Source organism: Pinus tabuliformis, chromosome J (genome assembly GCF_031772625.1).
Source record: "Pinus tabuliformis cultivar Carrire ecotype Pingquan chromosome J, CPIR1, whole genome shotgun sequence".
In the NCBI taxonomy this organism is placed as follows: domain Eukaryota; kingdom Viridiplantae; phylum Streptophyta; class Pinopsida; order Pinales; family Pinaceae; genus Pinus; species Pinus tabuliformis.
Window position 1 is genome coordinate 769,171,952 of NC_142295.1, and position 18,513 is coordinate 769,190,464.

Below are 18,513 nucleotides of genomic sequence, written 5' to 3' on the forward strand. Positions count from 1 at the left end.
CACTAATATGAAGAAGGTGATAGCCTCATATTTAGAGTTAGTGGATCCCATGAAGTAATACCCCGACGTTGTAAATGTACATAGGTTATATAAGCCTGTGAGATAGTATAGTTTTTGGGTCGTAGTGCTAATGTATATATGTTTTTAGGTTGAAGTGCCTATGCAATATTAGTTTGGACATATTGTATTTTTGAAATTCCAATGAGCCTAGTATTGGAAATTGGCATCACATGCATATATTAATAAAAATATGTCATTATTGAAGACCAGGTCAAACAAGGGAGTATGGGAAGCTAGGACCAAAAGAGGGAAAGTGACCCAAGGGCTTACAGAATGGGGCTTGATCCAAAGAGGCTAAGCCAAATATTAAATTGATACTAATTTCTAGACCAAGTCTTATTCATATGACTTTCTCCTAAGTTCCTAAGCAGTGGAATGAATTACAATGAGTGGGGAATTTTTTCTTTAATTTCCACTTGCCAAAAAGGAAACATGCATGTATAAAATTTGGGCTTAGTGAGAAATCCATTCACGCTTACCATCCTTAATTTTGGAATGTTAGGTGTGAGCTAGGGAGACACTACAATCCTATTAACTTGTGAAACCTGATGAATCCTAGCTAGATTGGGGTGGAAAATTATCCTTGGGTTGCCTTGGGGAAGGCTAGAGCCCTTTAGGGAGAATTTTTTGGGAATAGCTTTCCCTATGTGAGGCTTGGAAGGTGCCTAGAGACTCCATTATCGTAGCTAAATTTCTTGGTTCTATAGAGTCATAAGACTAATTGGTTGGCTTGTGCTAGATACATGGACAATAAATGGTACAACTCGAGGGACTACTGAGTAGAGAAGAGGGTAAACTTCCTTGGGTACACAATATGATTGGGGGGTGAGATGTTTTAGATTGTAATTTTTGTTGTAGTTTTCTATCATGGCCTATCCATTGTTTGTATTGATTGTGACACTTGGTTGGCTTAGGTAGCCTTTACCTTGGTGGATTTGTAGCCCTAACTTAGGGGTTACCTAATATTAAGGGAGTTAGAATATATGTTGGCTTAGGGGGTCCTGACCCAGGTTCATAGTTAGTTGCGCCAACCAACAAAACCCTACACTACTGGCCCTTTCGGCAACAACCCATGTAGCACAAGTTGCAGTCTCACCCGAAGCAGTATGGGGGGATGCGAGAACCAAGTTTATGCATCCATAAACTAGTGTGATGTCTCCCAACACCTTGGATCTACCTTTTTACAGATTGATAAACTCCTAGGGCATGTTACTGAAACTTAGTTAAAGCGACCTTCAAACCTTCATGAAGGCCCATGATCAGTCCTTGGATTCACCTACTTACACGCATCGGAAAGCAATCCTAAATTGGAGTTCACGCAGATCTACTTAATTCACTAGAAAACATAAGAGAAATCACCAGAATATTCGTGGAAGTGGCTAAGCATTCATTTCATATATTATTAAGATAAATTCAATACAGTCACATAGCATTTAATCAGTAATTCATAAAACATGTCATTTATCAGTAGCATATAACATTAACAGAGATAAACAGAAATACTCAGGAATTCTTCGGAAAACTGTCTTTATTGATCTTCAATTCACTTATTGAAGACTCAAAATTCCCTATGCACACAGCTGCAGGGGTCCGTGCACTCAGCTGCAGACTCTACCTAGGCCTTCGCGCACTCAACTGCGGAGCCTTCCTTCCTCTACCTAAGCACAGGAAGTAAAGCCTTCCTACCTTAGCTTCTACCCAAGACTCTTTAATGAACCCAATTCTCTATCTAAGTTCCATCTAGTTACCTCTTTCTTTCACTAAGACTCAACTATTTATAGACTTTTTCATACAATGCCATGGTTCGCGGACCATGGGTGAATCTCAAAACCAACTCAAAACTTTACTTAAAACAAGGGGCTAAGCCCCTTTGACTCTTATTCATCCACGCGCTCCACTTCCACAAATCACAAAGACTTTACATCTTTTACAAAATTGTATACAAAAAAGGACTAATTAATTCCATTCTTCCCCAAGGGACCCCATCCCAACAGGCCCCCAACACAAAGATCGTGACTCGCCCTCGAGTCACTCAGCTGGTTGTTCTACTTTCTGGCAGAGTTTGTTGAATGCCTTGGCCAATGCTTGTAGCTCTATTGTACTTTGTTCCACTACTTGTTGCACCTCCTGGACTAGTTTCTCTGTGGTTGGTCCCTCTAATGCTAGCTGTGTAGTCCTCTGTGTCTGTTGCATAGCCTTCAGCTTCTTGAAATGGTCTGCGAGAACTGGTTGGATTCCTCTATCCAGAGCTCAAGCCATGCACTAAGCACGGACTTCTTATTATACAATTCTTGAATGTGCAGCAAATTTTCCTTACCTTCCTATAAGCACACGAAACGTTGGACTGGCACCAACATCTGCGCTATCGTGTTGATTTCATCATACTGTTGTTGCGCTTCCCTAAGCTTTGTGCTTAATTGTTGCAGTGTAGGATCCTCCTGCAATGTATCCCAGAGGCCCATTGCTTGAGTGAAGAGCTTATTTCACCCTTGAACGACGGCATCTATCTGGGCCATGGATTCTGTAATCATCGCATTCCTCTATTCCCGCACGTCTAGCAGTGTGGTTAGCCGTAACTTCAATTGCAGCTCACCTATTTTCATCCTGAGGTTGAAATTCACCTTGTCAACCTTCTCCTTCGAAGCGCGCACTGTAGCAGCCAATTTTCTTACCTTGGTAAAAGCCTCTGCATCATCAAGTATACCCAACTCAAGTACAGATTTGTAGGCTTGCTCAATGGCTGTGACCATATATTGACTTTGTGTGCGCAACTCCTCCTGCTCCTTTAAGGCCTGAGTCTTTTCGACAAACAGCTACTGATTATTGACTTTGAACTCACTGACGGCAGTGAGTGCGCGTTGTTCTCTTATTTGTAGCTCATTAGGGACCCTATGATTTAGCACATGAAGGGACTCCAGCTGTAGTGTAGCAAGGTTCAGTCCCATGTCTTTCACTTTGTGAAGCATCGCGCGATGCACATTTGACTCCACGTGCACTGAACCTTTAGGTAAAGGAAAGACTCGGATGTCCTGCGACCACTCCATCTCAGTGATTGCACTCTTTCCCCATGTCAGACTGGCTTGCATGCCATTCGCCTTCCCGACATCTGCCTGAATTATGTTTGCTTGGATATGTAGCTCACGCAGATCCTTCTGGATGCCCCTAAGTGTCTGCATGTATTGCTTCTCGAATTCATGCAACACTTCTGTCATGGTGTCCCGAATTTTATCACCGATCTCATCAAGATCTCCCTCTATTAGCACCATGGGATACACATGCATCTACTTGTCAGACTTCTATTTATTTTGTTGCCCACTCTTTTGCTCCTGTATGCACTTCTTCAAGATGAAAGCAATTGTTTTCTCTTCACCGCCACCTCCTCCTTGCGCTCACAGTTCTTGCTCATCAGTGTGGTGGGAAGAAGACTATTTGTTTTCCTCTGCATCCTTCTACTCGCACTTTTCCTAGGCCTTGGCAGTGTGCTCCTTTTGCAGGGTCCAATGGCACTATAACCCTAAGTGACTTTCTTTCAAATGACGTCATTCTTTTCTTCAAATTAATGACCCCATTCATATCAATATCCCAATCGATTCCCAGGAGTGCGGGGTAAGGATTATTGTCATCAACAATTTCTATAACTTCAAAGTCTGCCACCGCACTCGCACCTTCAATATCCACCGTTACCCATATAATCGTCTCATGGGGATGATTTTATGTTGGTTCGCCATCCTGAGCTGAATTAGAGACCATTGTAGCGTAGGTATCCCCATCCTTTCCCATGTCTATTTCGGTAAAACATTCGCATCGGTCCCCAGATCCAAGAAGATCCGGTCCATCTCATAATCACCTATCTGTGTTGTTAGCCTCATCTCTCACCCTATTTGTGCCTTATGCTTGCAAATCTTTATGACCACGCAGTGTTCATCAGGGGCCTTTTCCTTGTTGGCACATTTACTTATTAATTCCTGTGGGCCTTCCATAGCCTTGCTATCATGAAGAAGTTTCATGCAAGTCTCCAAAAACGTAGTGAGTACAGAGGGATCAACATCTGCAAGTGCACTGAGTTCTTGCATCTTTCCCTGGCTTCCTTAGGTGGAGGCCTCCACAAATCTCTTCTTGGCTTCCATAAAAGTTTCCTTAGTGCGAACTAGATCAAAGCCAACTTCTTTCTTTGGCTCTTTTCAGACCCATCCCTCTTCTTTAGGTTGTTTACATTTATCAAAGCGAGTCATCATTCCACTTCTTAGCACAATATTAACGCTTTGATCTTCTTCGTGGGGCTCAACCCTCATCATTTGTAAATTCTGTGTAGGCTGCTAAGGTTGTGTTTTCTTCTCTTGCATTTTAGCTATTAGCACTAGGAATTCTTCTATAGTATGGTCAAACTGTCTGCAGTATTGACATGACAGGTGTGTAGGATTTTGGCATTCTCGCGCATAGTGCCCCGATTGTTCGCAATTGTAGCAGATAATCTGACCGCGACCTCTACCAGGTCCTCCTCCTCCTCAGCCCCGTCCTCAACCCTGATAACCTATGCATCCGCCTCTGACACCTTGATCTGGAGGTCGAGTTTCTGCTTTCATATAGTACATATGGGTTCTTTCCATCATCAACTCATAGCTTCGACAATGGCACTCATCATGGCCCACAGATTTGCAGAAATTATAGAACAACTATTGGGGTGTCTGAACGAACTTCTGAAGTAAATGGTAATTATCCGTTGCATGTTGCCCAGTAACTTGAAAAAAGGCGCACCACAGCGTAGCCCCCATGCTCAGTCCTGCTAGGGCTTTAGGTTTTAGAGGAATTTGTCTCCTTCCTGTAATATAATTTATGTATATGGGACAATGATCTTTATCATGCCCGTGGCCCTTACACTTCAAACACCAAACTTCTGCACACATTTCTGGTTTAATCTCCTTGTCTTTCTTCAAACTCTGTAACTCTAAGTGTAAGCTTGCTAACTGTGAGTGGATCTGTTGTACCCCTAGATTTGTATCTTGAATAGGTGATGCATGCAGCCTCATCGCAATCTCCAAGGCTTCTGCCTGTGTATATATCTTCTATTGTGACAGAGTGATCCTTAAATGGGGTAGAAGCAACAGAATAAACCAGTCACGGTGTTGGCGATCTCTGATCTGCATTTTAGTGTGTTTGATCTAGCACTTCAACCTCTGATCAAATCCCAAGGCTTCTCCTCAACCTTCAACATGGTTTCTTTAAATTCAATCACTAACTGTGAGTCATATTTAGGCCTACTAAACTCTTTGTTCAAAGTCATCTTAGTTTATACTAGCGTCGCAAGAGGATTATCAATGCAATACTTAATGTACCAAGTTAGCATGTGATCCTGCAAAGTGGTCACCAACTGTGCCTTCTTTATGTTATCATTGGCGATCTGTTGAGATGTCCATACAGCATTTGCAACAAACCAGAACTGCTCAGGATCTTCACTTCCTATGCCCTTGAAGATCAACATTTTCATTGCATTCGCCATATTGAAAGGTGGCAGTGGAGGTGGAGATGTGGGCGAAGGTGTATGCGGTGGGGTGGAGGCGATGGTGGAGTGGATGGATGGTTTGTTCTAGGAATACCTTGAGTCATTAGATGAACACTATTGTTTGGTGTAGTCTGCCCCGCCCCTTCATCGTCACTTGAAGGAGGTCTAATCAATGGACTATACTTTGGTCCTGATCCTTCGCGATTTCTAAAGAATCTTCCACTTCGCGTAGCTCCAAACATCAAGGTAATGGCATCACCCATTTTTCACATAACAACATTTTAATCCAAGTATTCAATGATCTTAAATACTTACCTCACGGTCCTTTGAAGAATCTTCGCTATAGCTAACTGAGGTATCAACTACAAATTCTGTCACAAATCCTCCTAGAATTCGATCGAGCTAGTGATCGACAACCCGCATGATCTTGTTTTCAGAAGCTCCTAGTCGTCATACTAATTCTGGAGTCCACACTATAGGACTATTGAGTTTCCACCTTCCTTGACTATCTATCAACTTGGATAACCACTCGTACAGTTCAATGGGGAAGGTGCAGAAGAAGATTTCATGTATCTCCGTATACAGATATATGTCCATCCAATCTTCCTTTGACAGGCGCAGATTCTTGTTTTCTTGTGTCACAAACTCATGAATCTTCCGATCCAACCACTTTTCAATTTCTTTCTTGGTCAAGTTCCAATGACGTGACATTACACATCTCTTTCAAGCAGATCCCGGTCCCAGTAAAAGAACCATTTGCTGGCTTAGGGGGTCCTGACCTAGGTTCAGAGTTAGTTGCGCCAACCAACAAAACCCTACACTATTGGCCCTTTCGGAAACAACCTGTGTAGCGCAGGCTGCAGTCTCACCCGAAGCAGTATGGGGGGATGCGAGAACCAAGTTTCTGCATCCAAAGACTAGTGTGATGTCTCCCAACGCCTTGGATCTACCTTCACGCATATCAATAAACTCTTATGGCACGTTACTGCAACTTAGTTAAAGCGGCCTTCAGACCTTCGTGAAGGCCCACGATCAGTCCTTGTGGACCTTTAACAGTTGATTCACCTACTTACGTGCATCAGAAAGCAATCCTAAATTGGAGTTCACGCAGATCTACTTAATTCGCTAGAAAACATAAGAAAAATCACCATAATCTTCACAGAAGTGGCTAAGCATTCATTTCATACATTATTAAGATAAATTCAATACAATTGCATAGCATTTAATTAGTAATTCATAAAACATGTCATTTATCAGCAACATATAACATTAACAGAGATAAACATAAATACTCAAGAATTCTTCAGAAAACTGTCTTTATTGATCTTCAATTCACTAATTACACACTCAAACTTCCCTGTGCACACAACTGCAGGGGTCTGCGCACGCCGCACTCAGCTACGGACTCTACCTAGGCCTCTGTGCACTTAGCTACAGACTCTACCTAGGCCTCTGCACACTCAGTTGCGGAGTCTTCCTTCCTCTAGCTAAGAACAGGAAGCAAAGCCTTCCTACCTTAGCCTCTGCCCAAGACTCTTCAATGAACCCAATTCTCTATCTAAGTTCCATCTAGTTACCTCTTTCCTTCGCTAAGACTCAACTATTTATAGAATTTTTCATACATTGTCGCGGTCCGCAGACCATGGGTAAATCTCAAAACCGACTCAAAACTTTACTTAAAACAAGGGGCTAAGCCCCTTTGACTCTTATTCATCTCAACTATTTATAGAATTTTTCATACAATGTCGTGGTCCGCAGACCATGGGTAAATCTCAAAACCAACTCAAAACTTTACTTAAAACAAGGGGCTAAGCCCCTTTGACTCTTATTCATCCACGGGCTCTGCTTCCACAAATCGCGGAGACTTACATATTTTACAAAACTGTATACAAAAAAGGACTAATCAATTCCCTTCTGCTCCAGGGGACCCCATCCCAACAATATCAGTGTCTATGGTTTGATGGAAGATTTGATGTCTACAACTAGTTGGTCTTGTTACAAAAGGATAAATCTTCCTATTGTATTATCTTATGTGATGTGTATTATGTACTTTTACATGCTTAATTATGTTATGTTGTACATGTAATTATTTTGTAGATATGTGTTATGCATTGTTTTTCATATTGCTTGGTTTTCGTAAGTGTTTCATATGTAGAGCATATTGTAACATATTTGATATTATAGAAAATTTAAATGTTCTAGTTGGTGATAGAGCCTTATTCGGCATAATTAATCATGGTGTTAGAGTATTAATAAATAAGTTTAAGGAAAACATAAAATTCTATGTGTACAAAGGTTCAAGTTTAGTGGCATGTGCCTATAAGTGAGTTTGGGGTGTGTTACAATGCAACATCAAAGCAAGTTACAACGCTCGTACCATATGGCCTAAACACCAGATGTGCAATGATAGAAAAATTTAGAGGCAAAAAAATCAGTATGCTTGCACAGAATTGTTAAAGTTTCCCCTGTGAAGTTGTCGAGAAATTTTGAATTAGGGGCTATATTCCCAAACTTTACTCTTTGTGTGAACTATAGAAGCATACATTTCGTTAATTCATGAATTGTAGAGTTGACCTAAGAAAAAAGGGATGAAATCCCTAATTTATAGGCAAATTTTCCAGGTTAAAGTGCTCGAAGATATTGAATTGATAAGTTATTGTGTCAATGTAAGAAGTAGAGGATCAAACGTGGCTTAAAATGTTGTAGTTGGTAAAATATGTGACAACCATTGAAGAAATTAGGTGAATTTTGGCGAAATTAGGTAAAAGCCCTAATTTATGGGTAAAATCCATTGCAAAATGAGTTCAAGAACGCTTAAATTTCAATTGTAGAGGTCAAGTTAATGTGTGTGGGACGAAATCGGTCACATGAAGCTTAACCCAAATCCTCCATGGTGACTAAGGTGTGAAAATTTGAAAATAGGCATTTTTGGCAAAATATAATAATTCAAAATTTATTAGTTTTTTTGTATGTGCTAATGCAGAGGCCATGTGTTAGGTGATGTGGCAATGGTGATGTGGATGACCACGTTGATAGGTCCATGATGGAAAATGGAAGGCATCATGTACATGTGGAAGGGGCCATGGAGACAAAAGGTTGAGGGACAGGTGCACAGTTTCATGCCCTAGGGATGACATAGTGGCTACAAAGGAGAAATGATTTGTAGGACAATGGTTACTCAAACCCCCAAAACCAATCAAATTATGAAATGTGGAAACATGGTTATAAGTGATTATGGGACTTTTGAGATGATATAAGCTCCTCATAACTCAAACCCCCAGAATTCACTACCATTGTTGATATTTTCCTAATCTCCACAATAAGTGCATAGGCAAGTTGTGTGTTAGGAGGAAAAGAGTGCAAGATGGGATAGGCCCATCACCATAGCCAATGGATGGGCACCAAGTGGAGGCATGATAGAGGAGGTGGGGACCTCTTCCATCTATGGTAATAAAATGTGTCAGGCAGCCCTTCAGGTACAGTTGGATCTGTAAATAAATTAATAAAATAGAATAAAGAAAGAGGACAAAAAGAAAAGGGAAAGAAGAAAGAGGAAGAAACAAAAGAAGGGAATGACTCAATGGATGATGGGGAAAATCAGGGTGGCTAAGGAAGTGGCATGGCATCTCTCAAGGGTGCTATGTGGGCCTAAGGAGCCTTATTGATAGCCACATTAGATAGATGCCACATAAAAATAGGTTGTCCTATGTATTTATGTGGCATCTATACTTTGGAGGAAAAAATATTTTGGCCATAGCATGAGCATATTTTCTTGAATGTAGATGAAATTATATAGGCATGTCTGCAGTTTCAAAACATACATAAATTCCAGTGAGCGTCACTGGATAATTATACACCTATTTGCCAAAATTTGCAAATAAGATGTTTTAAAGAGAAAGGTGCTACTTAGTGGTTAGTGTTATCCCCTACAATTTCCTAGGCTGAGGAGGAAATCAAAAAAGGTAACCTCGAACCACTTTAAGTTCAATAGGTAGCCCTGCTAAAACAGAGAGGGATCTCTCTAAATATTTGTAAATGAATAACTAAAAAGAAATAGATTTTAGGCTAGATATACAAGTTTTGTTTGAGTCATTTATGAATTTAGGGTTTTTAGTTTGCTGGACCAGGGATTAGAGCAAGTAATTAGGTCAAGGCTTCAAGTATGCAGTGACATGTATAAAGAGGAGATATATATTAGTGTGTTATGGTGAAGTTAAATTGTTGTCAATGTAGTATAGGTCTGAGAGTTTAACATAATGAGCATGTAAAAGCATGAATTCATTAGTCTTAGAAGAAAGGAAACACAAGCATGATTTCCACATAAACAGAGCTTAAATCGAAGAATTTTGTCTATATAACTACAAGGAAAACCATAGGAAGAAGATAAATCATGAAAATAGAGATGATTTCATCCATTAGAAGCTGATTTGAAAGGAAAACAACACCATAGACTCACTGAACAAGTATTCCTAAAATATAGTTGCAATTGCTCTTGTATTAGTTGTAAGAGGACATAAGGTACCAAGCCTCACCACAAAAGTCTAACCCCTCTATATGAATGAGAAATGATACATATAGACTCAATAAAACAACTTCCCCGCCTTCAGGTGTTAAATTCCTAGGTGGTGGAACTGTTTCCAAGATTCTCTCAACCAACAGGTGGGAGTGAGAAGGTCAAATACAAACTCTTCTCTTAGACTTTGTTTTGAATTTTGCTTCCTCTATGAGGCCTAATTAACCATAAAAACAACCTATCATGTCTATTTATTCATGATTACATCATCTAACCTCGAACTACTGCAATTACATCATGATTTTTGACTTTGACCAAGTCAAACTGAAAAACTAGGAAATTACACAGTGAATTTAAAAACTCAGAAATTTTTAGAAGCGTGGCGCCAACTTTGAGCCCACTTTTAGGTCTCTTCCTGAAGTTCAAATTGAGATCTGAGAGAATGGTCAACTAGCCTTGCCTATATAGTTTCCCGAACACCTTGAATTTTTTAAAACTACCCATGGCAAGGCTTCAAAAACTCATTCTCTCAAGGTGTCTCCAGAAGCGCAGCACGTGTCAAAAAGAGTGGCAGAATGATGATTTTTTACCCCTTTTTCTCCTTTTTCTCAAAATTTGAGCCCTCTCTGAGAAATATGATGAAATGGGTTTTGAGAGGAGGTCATTATATTTCCAAAAATGTAAGCCACTTGTCATTTGGAGCCCTGAGGAAAAATCACAACACCCTATGGTTAGCCCAATTTCTGAATTTGGCACCAAAATTCTAAAAAAAAAAAAATGCTCAGAAAACCTTCAAAATTGGTCATGAAGTGAAAAATGAGGTATTTCATGCCCTCATGGATTCTTCATAAAGCATCTCCAAGTTATCCCTCTCATTTTTTTCCTTTAGGGTTTCCTTTAGCTTATTTTTCAACTGCTTGAGCTTGATGTTACATATCATGTTTCTAGTTTGATAATGATGTGCCATGTGCCTCAATAGCTGATTATCCCTGTTGGCTTTGTCAAGAAGTTGTTCTAAGTGGTCATTGACCTTACTTAGCCAATACTCTCTATCCTCATTGATCTCCAAGGCAATTTTGTCCTCCATGTCTAGGTCTTCATCTAGCAGATTATGTCCTTTCTCCTCCTTCAATGCCTTTTTGAGTCCCTTGGTCCTTGGCCTCTTTTTCCTAACTTTTTTTTCAGTTTCCTCATGTTCACTAGGCTACAACACTACTTTTCCTTTGCCTCCTCACTGCAACACCCTATATTGCTCTTTCTCCATGATGTGTTGTTTAGCGTTAAGCTAACTATTTTCTTACTCAAGGAAGGAGATGACGAACCTTGCTCTTGTCATATTGTCCATGAGTTCTTTGATTTGAGAATCCTTCTCTTTAATAATCTATTGCATGTTTGAAGGTTCATTTTCTTCTTCCAAATCCACCAATTCAAAATCATGTTCAATTAGGTCTTCATCATGTACATGTGATCCATGTTTTGCTGATGTAGAAGGCTTAGCCATTTTCTCAACTTGAGAAGTAAACACAAGCCTTTTTCCTCTTTGATACATTTTGTTCACCTCAAGTCTAGGTGCCTTAGGAACTTCCACTGACTTTCTTGATGATACTACCTCCACCTACTGTGTTGATATGTCTTGATGATGAACTGAAAAAGTAGTTTCATGCCATTGCAAAGTTGTTTCTATGAATGAATCCCATGTCATGTTCTTTTCTGCTAGCTAATGGAGAACTACAATATTTATCAAGTTGTGATGAAAAAGACTAGGGTAGTGTTCTTTTTCTTTCACTTGTACCTTCTCAGACATTTTAATAAGGCTTCTACATAGATAATTACACATGTTGAGAGGTTTTAGAGCTGTGAAATGCATTAGAAGCCTGATGTGATATGCATACAATCTGGAAAATCTTCCCTCACAGGTGAAAAACTTCATTACAACCTTCATCAATGGCGCATACTTCTCCAACAGGTACCTAAATGGGATGATGTGTGTATGGGCCTCTCTGTAGGGTGATTTCAAGAAAGATCTGTAATGTTCAAGGTCCAAGCTCATGCCTTTAAACCAGTACTCTCCATGATCAGGTATCCCTGTGGCAAGAGAAATGGAAGCTACTGAAAATGTAAATTCAACCCCTGCTATGATGGCCCTTTCCCCTTTCAGATTGGTGGCAATCCAATCAGTTAGCTGTTCATGGAAACCCACTTCACCTACCCTTTGACAAAACCCTAGACAGTTGACATCTTCAAAACACTTCTTGATGAATGGTGATGAGTTGATTTCATTGCAATTGGTAGGCTCATATCTCAGGATTTTACCTCCTTTATGGTGTTTTCTCCTTTCTAATGGTGAAGAATCTCCCTACATTATGATAGAAACCCTAGATAACAGGAAAATGGAAAATCAATGAGGAATGAGTGAAATGATGAAATTAGGGGGTTGGGGAGAGGAAATGATGGTAGGGGAATTTTTGGAGGTGAATAGGGGCTGAAAGAAACTTAGGAAGTTTGAATGGAGTGAAATGAGGGAAAGAAATGATTAGGAGAAATTGAAAAATAGTCCTGCTAGGAATTTTGCCCAAAATTATAGTTATGAGCTAAGTTTATGTAAGGGTGAGGTAATCTTAGGGTAGATAAGTTAATTAGTGAATTAAAGGGTGATTTATACATGTACAGAGGTATGAGGTGAAAAATTTACAAGTTTTCAATGTCATAACTAACCAAACCCATCAGTTACACTAGTCTTGAAACATTAAAATTTCACATAAACCCCAGATGAAGAAAACTCACATTTGCATTTATCTTGCCAAAGGAAAAAGGTGAGAAAAAGGATGATAATTACTTGTGAATAAGCTTAGAAGAGCAAGAAGTAGGAATGCAAGCTCAAATTTGAAATTTGGGTGAGTTTGGGTGATTTTCGGGCTACTCTGTCACAAGCGCAGCGCAGTTAGCAGAAGCGCATCGCAATTCATGGAAGCGCAGCACCACCTCCAGAAGCACAGCGCAGTCTCCAGAAGCGCAGCGCCGGTAGATTTTGTCCAAATTTGGCTAGGAAACTCGTGTTTTTTCACCAATGGAGAGGAGAGCTCAATGAAAAAAGGAGGTTAGGATGTAAATGAAACAATTTTGGGACTTTTTTAGCTTTTATAGGCACAATATGATCCTCCTTTGAATAAAAATGGGCCCCACATACCTTTTTAAAACATGATTTTCACCTTTTAAACTTGGCCACTTTGGAGAGTTGAAACCTGAGCATCTCCTTATCTTTTTGAACAATGAGACTTCTTCTTTTGGAACCTTGGGATTGTAATCATGAAGAAATTATGAAAAATTATAAAACTTATGTAAAGAGTTGCTTATCACAACTCGTCCAATGCCAGATTTATGCATGGAATGAGGATGGACCTTGACAACCCTAATGACCTAATGAATACATCAGACTAAGTGAAATGGTAATTATGATGATTGATATGATGAAAACATTCTCTTTATTATGATTCCTTCATATGAGTGAAGTAGGCGATTGGCATGTGATATTTTTCAAAAGAATAGAGACATTCCTAGACAAACTAGCCAGTGACCAAATTTTACTTTGAAAACCCAGTGACATCATAAAATTTGACCTTGAGACCCCTAACAAACTTGGTAAAATAATATTTTATCATTGGTGATAGGCAGACAATACTGACACTAACATTGGCTCCATCTAGGGATGGCAACTCCTTGGAGGTGTCCAAAACACCGTAGACCAGGTAGCCTTATTCATTGGGAAATGGAGTCAAAATGCAGAAAACCATACTGAAACTGAAAATTGACTAACTATTTGACATGACAAGACTGTAAAAGTAAAGTAAAATCAGTTTCTGACCAAAGAAGCCTTATGGCCTTCTCCTCGGGCTTCAAACTCCTATGATAGCCGCTTAGACACTAGTACATAAAAACAAACCGATATATACAATGGTGGTGAGAATTTGCAAAAATTTCATCAAATATGGTAGTGCTTGAGAAGCCTATCATTGATCGCTCCTCTTGAATAATCTTCCCCATTCATCTCCTCCAATATAAAAGCATCCTTTCCTCTGAAAAATGAAATTTTATATGGTCCTTTCCATAAATTTTCAAATTTTCCATGTTTGCATTTTTCTTCATTCCTCGCATCCCAATGAAGAACCACATATCCCAAATTGAAATTATCTTCCTTTGTCTTGTGATCATAGATATTTTTTATTCTTTCCTGAAGTTTAGAAGTGTTTTGAAAAACTTCCTCTCTAGTTTGTTGTAGATGGATCATATGTTTTATCCTTCACTGCATATCAGTGGTTTTGTTGTCCAATTCCTGCAGAATTTTCATGATCGGGACAACAAGAGATGAAGGAAAAAATGTGTCAGCCCCGTACACCAACTGAAAAGGAGACATACCTATTGATTTCTTAGTACTGGCTCTATCCACCCATAAAGCATTAATGAGCTTCTTGTGCCAGTTCTTCTTATTGGCTTCTAAAACTTTCTTGAACATGTTGATCAAAGATTTGTTGGAAGATTCGGCCAAACCATTCCCTTGTGGATGATAAGTAGTGGAATGTCCCAATACAATATGATACTTAGCAGAAAACTCCACCATTCTTTTTTATTTGAAAGCAGCAGCATTATCAGTGATTATTTTCTTGGGGCATCCAAATCTAGACAAGGTATTAGATTTAATAAATTGAATGATAACAGAATCAGTAGCTTGCCTGGTTGGGATTGCTTCAATCCATTTTGTAAAATACTTTGTGGTTGTCAAGATCCATTTGTTTTGTGTTGATGATGAAGGATAGATCTCGCCATTGAAGTCAAGACCCCATTTTTGGAAAGGAGCTATGACTGAAATGCGTTGCAAGGGTAATGGCAAAAGTTTTCTTTTTCCTTGGAAAATCTAACATTCATGACAGTTGATCATCATTGTTTTATATACATCAGAAAAAAGAGTGGGCCAATAGAAACCATCTCTCAAAATATTGTTTTCTATAATCTTCCAGAAGTGATGTCCACCACAATGTCCTTTGTGAAAATCTTTCATCACATCCTTTGCTTCATTTTCTACCAAGCCATTCAGCAACACACCACCAAGGCATTTCCAAAATAAAACACCATCAAGAATACAATACTTTTAAGCTTTCAACTCTAAAGATCTGGTTTTACCTTTGGGTATTTCCAGTGGAGGATTTAAATGTTGCAACACATAAACAATTTCGGAATACCATGGAGATGAAATGAACATATCAGACACTTGTAAGTGTGAGTCTTGTTCTTCTTCTTTAGAAAGTGCAGCAATCAAATTGATATCTAGTACGTGCAAATTAGACTTAGCCATGAGCTTAGCCAAACCTTGTCCCTTGATGAGCATTGTGGGCTTTATCTCTAAATCATACTCCAGCATGGCTATGATCCATTTTCCCCATCTACCTATAGGATCTGTCTACACAATAATTTCCTTTACAGCTACTGTGGGAACATAAGCAATGGTATGAGAATGGAGAATATAAACTCGAAAATCTTTGAGGGATTTCACCAATGCCAAAGCCTGCTTTTCAATTATGTTGTATTTCAGTGTTGCATCTCTTATTGTTCGACAAGAGAAGGCTATAGGCTACTCATTTTTCTGATCTTTCTTTTGCATTAGGACTGTTGCTAATGTATGCTCAAAGGAAAATGAAAAAATGATGAAATCTGAAGTTTAATTTGGACTAATCAGAATAGGAGCGGTAGATAATGAAAATTTGATTGCATGGAAAGATTTCTTAGCATCTAAAGAAAATGTTACTTCACTTTCCTTTTTCAGCATGTCTATCATCTCTTTCAAATGTTCAGCGAGGTTGGGGATGAATCTTCTCAAAATTTTGATTTTCCCATTAAAACACTGAATTTCTTTCTTGTTCCTTGGGAAATCTAATTGTTGAATGGCTTGAACTCTTGCAGGATCAATGCGAATTCCATCCTTGGAGATAATATGTCCCAACAACTTACCTTCTTCCATGGTGAATAAGCTCTTCTTTGGATTAAGTGAAATACCAAATTTTCTGCATTTCTGAAAAACAATTCTCAAATGATGTAAATGATCTTCATCAGACTTGGAAAAAATTGTGAGATCATCTAAATATATAACCATAAATACATCCTTTTCATTAACGAAAGATATATCCATATCCCACTGAAAATTCGCTCCTGCATTCTTTAATCCAAATGGCATCTTGGCGTACATGAATGTACCCCATGGTGTTGTGAAGGTTGTTTTTAGTTGATCATCTTTATGCACCAAAATTTGATTGTACCTGGAATATCCATCTAGCAATGACATCGTGGAAGACCCAACTACCCTCTGAAGTATATGGTCCATCTTTGGTAGGGGATAATTGTCTTTTTAAGGACACTTTGTTTAAATTTCTAAAATCTATGCAAAGACGAATCTCCCCGGTCTTCTTTCTTATCGGCACTAGATTTGACATCCATTCAGAAAATCAAATAGGAACTATGATATTATACTTATAAAGCCTAATTACCTCTTTTTCAATTGGTGGTAGCAGCTTAGGATTAATCCTCCTAAGTTTATGGGAAAATGGCTTTTGATCAGACTTGACCGGAATAGTGTGTTGTGTTGTACCTTTGAGTTGATAATGGTCAGCTATCAAGCCAGAGCATCTAAGATAACTGTTTTAGGGTTTTTGTTTTAATTTGGAGGACTAATGAATGAAACAAATATAACATTGTAATGCCTAACCTTTTGAATAATATTAATCCCAAAGCAAAGGGTTGCTATAAAATTTCACACAGTGATAAAAATTGAATAGTGGTGAGCAGAAACAAAAAATAATATGATTATCACAGTTTTCAGACTAAAAATTGAATAATCATAAGTATGAAACCTCTGACCAATGTTCAAAAGGTTTAAGAGAATATGCTTATGCATACAACAAGATGCCGATGATTTATTGATTTACAAGGAATTAATTAAACAGACAATCCATTAATCCATTCTCTTTATAGATTATCACTTCAGAAGCTTATAGGAATAGATTGAGACACAATTATTCCTACCTAGGTATCTTTGTAAGACATAAGAATATGAAGAAAAACATAATGTGTAACACTGGAAAAACTTACAGGAAACACAAACTGTGTAAAACTGAATTCAGAATCCTTTTCTTTGTATTAAGGGTCCAGAAAAGCTAAGTACATCAAATGTTTTCAAATGCTTCATCAAGGTGCAACCTTTCTTCAAGAGTGCAACGCTTCTTCAATGGTCAACCTAGTTCAATGGTGAACCCATAATAACTTGTAAGGAGACTTATTTATACAGCAGTAGAAAGTATCCTAAAATTCTTTTACAAAAATAGATTATTGTGAAATCAAAATAAAGAGTGCTAGTTGATCTAGAACTATTTTGATGTTTTGTTGTTGATGACTATCATTGAAAAAAATGAAAATTGTTGAAACTGGCTGACTGTTCCTGTTATTTAGGTTCTGTTATCCTTTAGACTTTGATATTTTTCCCTTTAAGCTGCTTGGTTGTTTGATCTTCACGCTGGATGTCATTTTTACTTATGACCTTTCATCTGATACTCTTTGACCTTGTTGACCTGTCAATATCCTTTACTGTGGTTTTTACTTTTGTTGTACATTTCAAGTTTTCACTGTGTATTTCAACAGTAAATCATTTAGTTTTTTACATGTCTCAACATATGGTAGTTGGATATTGATCATCTTTCTGTATATTTCATCTGTTTGTCTTTTAACTGTATGTTTTATCTACCTCCTCTGTTTTAACATTCACTGTCTCTGTGTAAAGGATTTCTTCTTTGTTTTAACCATTACTGTGTAAATGAATTCTGCTCTATGTAAATGATAATTGTCTTTTTCTTATGAATAAAGGCTTTTGAATGGATTTCCTTGTGAATCTGGAACAAACAGGTTTTATATGATCACCTACAAAATACAACAATTGTTAAGAAAAACACAGGCTGACAGGGAGGCGATAAATGGCTTTATTTGAGCTGAGAGGCCTGTGGACGGAGTCTTGGAAGTGTTTGGACGGTAATTGGAGGTCAAAATGGGTTGCAGAGGGTCAGGGTGGCGCCAAAAGGGTTATACAGGTTTCGCTGTATAAACAGGAAAAAAGAGCGAAAACAAGGGTTTTTGCATTTAAACGGGAAATGGTTAACTTTTTTAAAATTTGGCACGAAAACCAATAAGTGAACAGTTATGGTTTCGGCCTTCGCGGGGAGGCGGTTTCGGAGGCCATTGCACTGCTTTTAGCCGTGGGGTGGTATTTTCTTGAGGGCACACGAGTTAACGTAGAGCTGCCATGTAACCGCGAGGGGCCCTAGTAAAACCACGAATCTCGCATGCTCTCGTGCGGGTAAAGCTAGGGGATCGGGATCACACGATATTTCTATGGGTTGTCGGATCT